The sequence below is a fragment of the Carassius auratus genome, chromosome 41, assembly GCF_003368295.1.
Source record: "Carassius auratus strain Wakin chromosome 41, ASM336829v1, whole genome shotgun sequence".
Taxonomy (NCBI): Eukaryota; Metazoa; Chordata; class Actinopteri; order Cypriniformes; family Cyprinidae; genus Carassius; species Carassius auratus.
This window is the reverse complement of record NC_039283.1, coordinates 16,062,345-16,072,640: the sequence shown is the minus strand read 5'-3', so window position 1 is coordinate 16,072,640 and position 10,296 is coordinate 16,062,345.

Here is a 10,296-nt window from a genome sequence, read left to right as displayed (position 1 = left end):
ATATACTATTAATATAAAAGATTAAGGTTAATATGATAATCTTAAAATGATATATAACAAAAAAAGATTTCCTAGCATACATATACTCAATATGATACTGTATATTTAGGATCAGAGTTTTAGATGATGATGTGTGCATTCCATCTGAACACACACACACACACTCATGTTTGTTTTTGTGAAAAGTGGGGACATCCCATAGGCGTAATGGTTTTTATAATGTAGAAACTGTACATTCCATCGCCCTTCACTAACCCTACCCCTAAACCTAACCCTCACAGGAAACTTTGTGCATTTTTACTTTCTCAGAAAAACCTGATTCTGTATGATTGAAAAATGAGGACATGGGTTATGTCCTCAAAAGTCACCCTCTCCTTGTAACACCTGTGTCATACCCATGTCATTATACAGAGTTGTGTCCTGATATGTCACAAAAACATGCCCACACACACACACACACATATATATATATATATATATATATATACACTACCAGTCAAAAGTTTTTGAAAAGTACTTTTTAACTGCAAATCAGTAATATTGTGAAAGATTTTTACTATTTAAAATAACAGCTTTCAATATTTGAATATATTTTAAGCTGTATTGCTGTGATTTCAAAGCAGAATTTTTAGCATCATTAGTCAGTCTATGATTGTAAACAGAAATTCAGATGCGTACAGCAGAAATCAGAGAATAGAGAATGTTGTCGTATTAAACAAACCAAATGTTTAGAAGGAACTAGATGTAATGGATAGTTACTAAGGCGGATTTTAGAAACAGCCTGCTGAGGTGATTTAGAGTCAAGGTGAAGTCGAAGTACATCATGTTTAACACTAGGAGGCGCCATCGCTCCACTTCTGATGAAGAGTTTCTCTCCTATTTCCTGATTGATCAATCTTATTTCCGAGCACTCCATTTCAACTTTACTGCTCATGCTAACATAAAATGAATGTTTAAATATCGTCTAGTTATTAGTCTGTATTAATCTGTATTTATCTATACAGACAAACGCAAACACAAATCTAACAAAAGACAGCTGCCTTTACAGGCCAATATGACAGCTCAATTTTCTAACTGTTCTATTTATTCATAGTTTCTTCCTATAGCATCTCATACAAGTCAACAGACAAACAAAGAGAGCAGAGCGCCAGGTTCACGGTCATCGACAGCCTGTCTGTATGCTGTGCAGCTGCTGGGGTTCAAATTCATGACCCCAGAGGTCACACTCCACAGACACGTCTGCATATGTCACAGGGGTCTCAGGCCATTTGGCCAGACACTTATCCTATGATTTGCATGGAAACAGTGCTTCCTCGTAACAAATGCAAACAACATTTTAAACATGTGTGATGACCTGCAGCCTGATGCAGTCGTGGAACAAACAGGAACATCTCGTGATCCACCAGCCCTTATGCCTCTATTATCTTTCAAATCGAGTATGTTCCTCTCGCTCTCCTTCTCTCCATGTCTATCTGATCAGCTGTCTGTTTCAGAGCGTGAACTACAGGCCTCAAGAGAGCCATCAATCTTTCAGCTGACACCGAGTGCATATGTGTGTGAATGATTAGATACTAACTATTTCACACAGTGAACACACTTCACACTGCAGATGCAATCACATTTAGTCTTTAATGCTGATCAAGTTACTTTCCATCCTTCATTCCAGGCTGAGGCATCCACCTCCTCACCTCCATAAACACACATGTCCATTCTCTACGCTTGCCAAGCTCTCCTCCAGCTGTTAAACTATCAGCACGTCCCGTAATGTAATGATGAAAATGCTCTTTTTAAACTGTTTCCAGACATTTCTTCCATTTTTTCCCTGCTGGTCAGCAGATGCTGTGACATCAGCGGACAGCGCTCCGCACTGTGATTGGTCAATGGCCTGCGTTGCCAGGCAACAGCAGTGAAAGGTCTCTCTTGTGTGTGTGTGTGTGTTTGTCTGTGCTTATGTGTATGTTTTTACCCCTGTGACAGACAGTGAAATGGTAAATGGAGAGCATCTCTTGTGCTGATAAGTTTCCTATCTGAAATGGAGCATTTCATCCTGTAATGTGAGGGTTTTGTGTCGTTTCCCCTGAATGAATGTGTGTATGCTTAATATTTTTTGGTGTATAAAGGTGTGTGTGAACGCAGCTGTGTGTGAGAAAGTGTGTGTGTCTGGGGAATAGGTGGTTATTGTTTTTGGCACAGATCCTCATTTTTCTGCATCGATCGATTCCTCTGACTCTCGACACGACAGTAATCACACACACACACACACACACACACACACACACACTTGGGCCTCTTTCTATCAGTAGCATTATTACTGTGTAGAAAGGTAGAAGGGGAAATAAGGGGAGCCGAGAGGAATTCATAAAGCTGAACAGGGAAGAATGCGGATGTAGGGGAAAGTCAGGCCACTTGAAAGAGAAGTGCACAGAGGGAGAATTGATAGTAAAATCTCTCTGGAAAAGAAAAGGAAAGGGGGAGATGAAGAGAGATGAGAAAATAAATGAAAAACTGGGATGATAAGATTAGAAAGTAGAAAGAAATGTTTGTAAACTGAAAAAGTGCCACCAATCCGACACTCTTGGTCGCTACAAATGACTACACACTGAAATGTTTTTTGTGCAATATTGAATCAAACTGTTTTAAACTTTTTCATCAGTTTAAATAAAACAATGATGCTTTGTTCAAAACCCTGGTTTACTGATTCATTTGTGCAATTTTTGGTATGCATTACATTTTGTATGCATAATTCATTATGTTAACTTTTTACTTTACACACTAAATATTTTGGATCTAATTGGCTACAGTGACTTCTTGGTCAAACTAAGGTTCCTCAGATTGATAAAAACACCCATTTCGGAAAAAAATACATAAAAATCAAGATATATATAAAATAACGTCATAAGCCTGAGAATTACCTAAAAATAGGTAATTCGCCCAGCCCTGCTGCAGAATAATAACACAAGAGCATTACAACAGAGAAGATGAAGGATTCATCCCATCTTTTTCCAATAAAAGAAGAAATGAGATGCTGAATTGGGGAGGATGGAGGGGTGAGGGTACAACAAAAGAGATGAGACACACATACACACAGAAAGTGTTGTTTTTGAGAGATGAGGAAGAGATGTTATTAGGCTGACAGCAGTGTAATGAGAGCGACTCTAGAGCTGTCACAGAAAAAGCACAAGCGCTCGCTAAAGGAGGACAAACACGGACCTGTTCACACCGACACTGTCACTTTCACCAGGAACCGTCTGGTTTGAGATGAAGGATGGATCATGATGGCCAACTAGTCTGAGGCCGACTAGTTTACCTAGGTTTTCTCTTATATTAGATTTTTGAAAAGTTTTATTTAATGCATGTCAAGTTTCATTTAATATTTTGTAGTGCTGCTGATTGTTTTTAAACTCAAGAATCTGTCTTATATCTGATAGTGTGAACCTACACTAAGCTAGTCAAACACTAGTTGATTTTTAATATTTAATTTTACAAATTCTTATTTGATATCCTCTGTCCTCCTCACACAGAAACATGTTTCTGTCTTTTCTGATAGTTCAGATAGTTATGGTATCGTAGTTATGATTAAATATCACTGGCTTACAGGAATAATTTCAGGAATAATGTGACCTTTGACCTTTGACCTTTCCCCGTGCAGTTTTTTCCCTTCATATTTTCTCCTATCTGTCATTCTTACTCATCAATATTGCCACTCACCCTCCATCTTTATCACAACATCCATCTTTCTCTCTCCCATAATCCCCTTCTCCTTCACCCCCCCCCCCACCTTTTTGTATCATTTCATTCCCTCTTCATCCATCCATTTCCTTTTTTAACTTCTTCTATTGTTTAATTTCCTTTCCAATTTTATGCCCCACTTGGTCGTCTCTCTCTATCCATCCTTGTCTCTGTGTTTAAGATAATAATAACTAAAATAAGAGTTTCTTCTGCCATTATTTATTTCTCTTCTCCCGACCACTAGGAGATATCAAAACCCCCTCAGAGCCTCAGAGCTACATTTGGGGAAAGAAGAGGTGGACTATGAGATGGAGAGAAAGAACGAGAGGGGGTCGGGCTCTACTGCTGTTAGATGGAGGTAGATAGGTTGGGGGGGGGTGTAGGAAATCGGTCTGGCTAGCGGAACAGCTTTTCACCTATCGCTCTCTCTCTCTCTCTCTCTCTCTCTCTCTCTCTCTCTCTCCATACTGCTTTGTATTCTGTGGAGATGACAGGGGAAAGCTTTATTGCTCTGAGTCGGTATCGATCGGGGCCCAAGGCAGGGGGGAGCTCACAGACGCCCATTAGAGGCACTTTCTCAACGACCGCTCCCTGAGAGAACAACCCCACCCTACCCCTCCGCTTTCTCTTTCTTTGCCTCTATTTTCTATTGAAGGTTTCTATCCATGAACCATAACCATGAAGGTTTCTATCCTTGAGGCTTGACTGAGAAAGAAGGAGAAAACGTGAGAGCAGACATAATCTGATAAAGAAAGAGCCAACAGAGACACCAAAGCAAAGAAAATGCATCAATATTTCAATAGCCTACGAATATATATGAAGCGCTACATTCCTCTTACTCTTCAACCCCACTATTATTCCATATCTTCTATACTTTAAATATAACAGGAAAATGTGTAGGATGAAATCATTGGAGATGTCTAAGTCCAGCACGATGTAGCTCTTCACACATGCACATTAAAAACACAAAGACGCACAACAGAGACTGTACGGTATACTGGTCCTGTGGATTGTGTGTAACACCAAAGAGACGTCTCTCCATTGTGTTTGTGTGTTCAGATTCCACTGGGATGTCACACTCCGGAATGAGGCCTGTATCACCTGTAATCTCCCTCTTCACAGAATTCCTCATTTATAAATCAGAGTTTGGAAGGCAAGAATCTCACTTTACCATTCACCCGTTCTTGCCCTTTCTCTCACGGTTCAACCAAACAAAATGTCATCACGAAGAAAACACTTTCTGGTGCCTCCCCGGCTATCCAAAACCACACATATACAATTAATATTAATACTCTATTACAGAATAAGCCTGAGCTGCAGAGACTAAACTTTGACTTTGGGGAGTTATAATATATATAATATTCATGATCAGAGCGACTGCTCAAGTTTGAGCCTTAGTGCTCATGTGGGAAATTCAGATTCAGATCTGGCCTGCAACATGTCCGGATCCCAGTCTCCTCAAGATTTACCTTAATCATCTCTACCCATAAAAAAACGATATAATATGAAAATATGTTTATTCGCAACAGCATGATCATAGTATCATTAGATATCTCATTTCTTCTAGTCACAGAGTATTGTAAGGTATGTTGTAACCTCCCAATAGAATCTGATTAGTTCTTCACCTGACAAACATTGAAAAGTCTGTCTCCATCATAACCACATGGGATTAGTTGAAGAGACTTTGACCAAGCACAATCATACACGATGTTTACACACGTGAGTCAATCGCTCCCACGCCAATCGATGGAAAGAGAGAGAGAGACAGAGAGAACAGGTTACCTCTGGTCATTAAGACGGGGGGATTCCCAGACTTAGGGTGGTTAGGGGGTTCACTGATAGAGAAAGAGTAAGAGAGAGAGAGTATTCGGCAAAGAGAGAGAGTAGACAATTATCTGTATTGATTAAAGGGAGGCAGCACAGTGAAGAACAGAGCTCACTATGTTTCGATCAATAGAGAGAGAGAGAAAGAGAGAGGGGATTGTTTGGTGAAAGAGGGTCAATAGGGTGGGAACGAGATAGAGACAAAATCAAGGGTGGAAAGAAGAACAATAGTAAGGTAGGTAATGCAATGACATCAAAAGATCTAAAATATCTATGCATTGTTTAAAAATCTAGATATTGAATTCAGAATTATTGCAAGTGTCCAGCAGGTTTCAAAAGTTTACATTTAGCTATCAAGTACAGATGCTTTTTTGATTGGCATGGTGTTTAGCATGCCCTTATACACTAAACAAAAATATAGCACTACCCTAACACATTTTACAGCTACAAAATGAGCTTAAATTATTAATATTGGCAATAGGGAATAAAGTGGGAAGGCATTGCCACTCATGGCCACTCAAAAAACGAATGGATTTTTATTATGAACTTCTACTTTTACAGACTGCTCATGTGAGTTGAGTTTGAATATATGCTGGCCACTTTGTAGCCGAGACCACCTCTCTCCCTTGGAAACGCATGAAACACCACAACAAAAGCTTCAAAGAGGACTAACAACAAGTCAACTGTGTAGACACAAGCAGTGGAGACAGGGCGACGGCTTGCCCCTTCTCAAAATATTAATCCCCTTTCAGTCAAACTTGACCCCCAACACACACTCCCTTTTTCTGCTCCCATTAGTAGCTGAATGCATATCTACAGACTGAGCTGGCCGTTGCCTAGTAACCGTGACCCTCACCAGCTAACACCAGGAACAACACAACATTCATTACATCCTCTGACTCAATTGTTGCTTAGTAATGTAACATTGTCCAAAAAGCATGTATTAGTGCACTTCCGCTGGAGTTTTAAAACCAAAGTTTTTAACAACGAGAGCATTTCAGGTAGGACCATATAGAATTAAATGAACATTTACATATTCGGTAAATGCATTAGAAACATTGATGTTTAAAAATGAGCAATACAGACATCATGCACAAAAACAGTGCAATAATCAACAAAGCTACCTAATTATTATTTCATATCCATGCATATGCTGTTTTTGTTTTGCAATCTAAATAATGTGTGTGTGTGTGTGTGTATACACTAACCCTAACCCTCACAGGAAACTTTGTGCATTTTTACTTTCTCAAAAAACTCATTCTGTATGATTTATAAGTGTTTTGAAAAATGGGGACATGGGTTATGTCCTCATAAGTCACCCTCTCCTTGCAATACCTGTGTCATACCCATGTCATCATACAGAGTTGAGTCCTGATATGTCACAAAAACAAGAGCACACACACACACACACACACACACACACACACACACATGATAGTGTCCACACCGATAAAAGGCCTGTTTAATATGAATCAGACCTCAACGGGTATGGCAAGGACAAAGAGTCTGTGTGCATTATAATGTACCAGAGTAAATACTTATTTACATGTATCAACCTCACACAAACACACAGTCAAATAATCATGTTGCAGTCTGGGTAAGGAATTTATAACTAGAGGCAATACATACAACAACAGAAGTGTTTAAAGAGTCAAGAGCCTGAAATACAAACGCTTTGAAGAAAAAAAAAATGAAGAGAGTCCTGCAGAAAGATAAAAAAAAAACAATTCAGGTGTATAGTTATGCATGCATGACATCACAAGACCCCTCCCCCAGCCCTTGGGAGTGGGTGCCTTGGAAACGGTCGCTAAGGGAACAGACGACTAAGAAAGAAAGAGGGAGGGAGAGAGAGAATGTGAAAAAGATGGAAGAAATAAAAGAGAATAAGAAAGCATCCTGTGCTGCCGAGAGTGAGAGAAAGAGAGGCATAAAAGCAGATAATATAGTAACTCATGAACTTGATTAGAAACATCACATAGGTCATATTAAATACAGTTTTCTAGCAAACTAAGGTAAGCAAATGAGATATTATGACATTCTGGAAGCAAGGTTTTATTATGTTATTTAAGAGTGCAGCGGAGGCATGAGTCAAAGCTTGCAGAGCAGCCATGTGTGCCTGTTCACCTGTTCTACACATCAGTCTTACCACTTACTAATACAAAAGAATGAAAGAAATGAGCCGCGGGCCTTTGAATGTCTTTTATATTAATCCATAAAACTACACACTATCAAACTAATGTGAAAGCGGATTAATATCTCAGAAAAAATATTTCATTTGCCAGCCTTTAAAGAGGAAATTATTCACTGCGATGTACACCGATCAAATGGCTTTAATGTAAATTTATGCTGATGTAAAAGTTCACATTTCCATTTATATTCCATATACTCCCACAGCCACATCCACACGGCCTGAGACAAGCATCTCCTGTTACATCATTCATGAGTATCCATAAATATCAGGCTACTTGAATACCGTATACATCACCATGAAACCATACTCTCCCTCCAAAGGAGAAAAATGAAGGGGTGGGGACTTGCCAGGCCAATAGATCTAGCAGACCCCAGTAACCATCTCACCTCCAGTCCAGAAAATAACCCACTGCCTTCACTTTTACTTCAAGTATTACTGGGTTCAGTACACATAAAGGGATTGATTCTGTCATCACTTACCCTCATATCATTTCAATCCTGGATGACTTTCTTTCATCTGGGGACCATAAAAGATTCTTTGATATTTTGTGATATTTTATTTTTAGATTTTGAATTTTGGTCCCCATTGACTAACTCTTTTTGTCCATTGAATGGAAGTCAATGCGAAAACGGGACTGTTTGGTTACCAAAATATCTTCTTCCACGAAGAAAGCAAGTCATAGAGATAAAAAAAAAAGGGGTGACAGAATTTTAATGAACTATACTATTGAGCTGGATGGACAATATTTGTGGCATAATTTTGATTGAAAAATAAAATGAAATAAATCAGTAAGTTATAAAACTGGACAACAGAAAATATAAGCAAGTGATTTTTCACACTAAAATCATTTTGTCTCCAGGCTGTAAAGTGCTGTATTTTAATGTTACGGATAAGCCCCAAAATTTCCATTGAACATGCCACGCTGTAATCCAGATACCTAAGCTTTGCATAAACTGAAATAATTGATTAATTAATATTAAAAGTGCTTTTATTTGATCTTAACTTGTATTGAACCCCAAATATTCCTTTAAACTGAAATTAAAATGATTTAAATCAATTTAAGTATCGTCAAAAACTTGAGGCTGAAGAAGAATCAGCCTGTTCCAGGCTCTTTAATGGAGGGTTTGTGACTTTTCCCCTTAACTTTCAGGGTGTTCCACATCGTACGAGCTGTTAAGGTTCGTTAAAACATACAAAAGTGCCAGATGCCGCTATCAGCTGCAACAGAGCTGGTTACAAAACATCCAACTAGTTCCAGGACCATCCAAATGTGAATTTACAGATGCTTATCCACACGAGCACAAGCGAATGTGGTGGGTGCATGAGATAGAGAATCCCAAACCAACATGTTCTCATTTATACTGATAGGGCTGTTGTATCTGACTCCAGGATACTATTGCAGCATTGTAAGTAATGGTAGACTACCCCACCTTCTACCCGCTAGGCTGAGTCTTTAACCTTGACCTCTAATGCCTCTGCCTCCAGTAATGAAGTCAACCCCCCCCCCCCAGCTCCCCATTCCCTCTCACCCCCGTCTCTGCCCCCAGCTCTGCTGTCCTGCGCTCCTCTCATTCATAGTAAACACTATTGATTTTTCAGCACAGAGGGTAAAAAAAGCCATGAATTTTAATGCTGCTATCTGTCCCTCGCTCTAGCTCGCTCTCTTCCTCTGTCATCCTTTCCTCTCATGCGTTTTCTCTTCATCCCATCTTCTCCTCTTCGAGATGTGAGGGAGGGCAGGAGTTGAACTAAATGTGTGTTTGTTGGCTATAAACTTTGGGTATGTGTTCGTGTGTGTGCGTACGGAGCGCCAGCTAACGCCCTCGTCTCTTTCGCCCTCTGTGACTGAGACCGATTGATTTTGCTATAAGCAGTGTTGAGGCTATGACAGGCCAGCAGCAACAGACAGAGGAGCTCATCAATGTCCAATGAACACGGGAAAAAAATCTCCTTAAAAATCCCTCCATCATGCCACACCAGGACTGGAGGAGAGAGAGCAAGACATATGGAGGGACGGGGATAGAAGATAAGCCTTTATAAAGAAACCCTGTTAAAGATCCACACCGCAACATCACAACAATACAGACAGAACAGACAAACGGGTCAAACTATATTTGTGAGGGACATGATTTTGGAATAGACATATAAGTAAGGGATAATGTAGGCAAAGGACAGAGATGACAGGGAGACTATTCAGCAATAAAATAAATAAAAATACTTTTAATAAAAAAAAATAAAAATATATATGTAAATATTAAATATTTAATTGAGTTTAATTATTATTATTTTTTTTTTTACAATATTACCTGCATAGTACCTTGCAGCTTGCACTAAGAAGAAAAAGAATAAGAAAAAAATCCACTACAATGCATGAAACAATCAGCCCAGCTACAAGATGAACAGAGAAACAATATTACAGTAGCATTAATATTTAAAGGGGGCTACACTTTATTTAAAGGTGTCCTTGTTACAGTGTAATTATGCATTTAAGTACTGAGATATATAATGAACTATGTGTACTTACTATACGGTTAGGGTTAGGATTAGGGTTT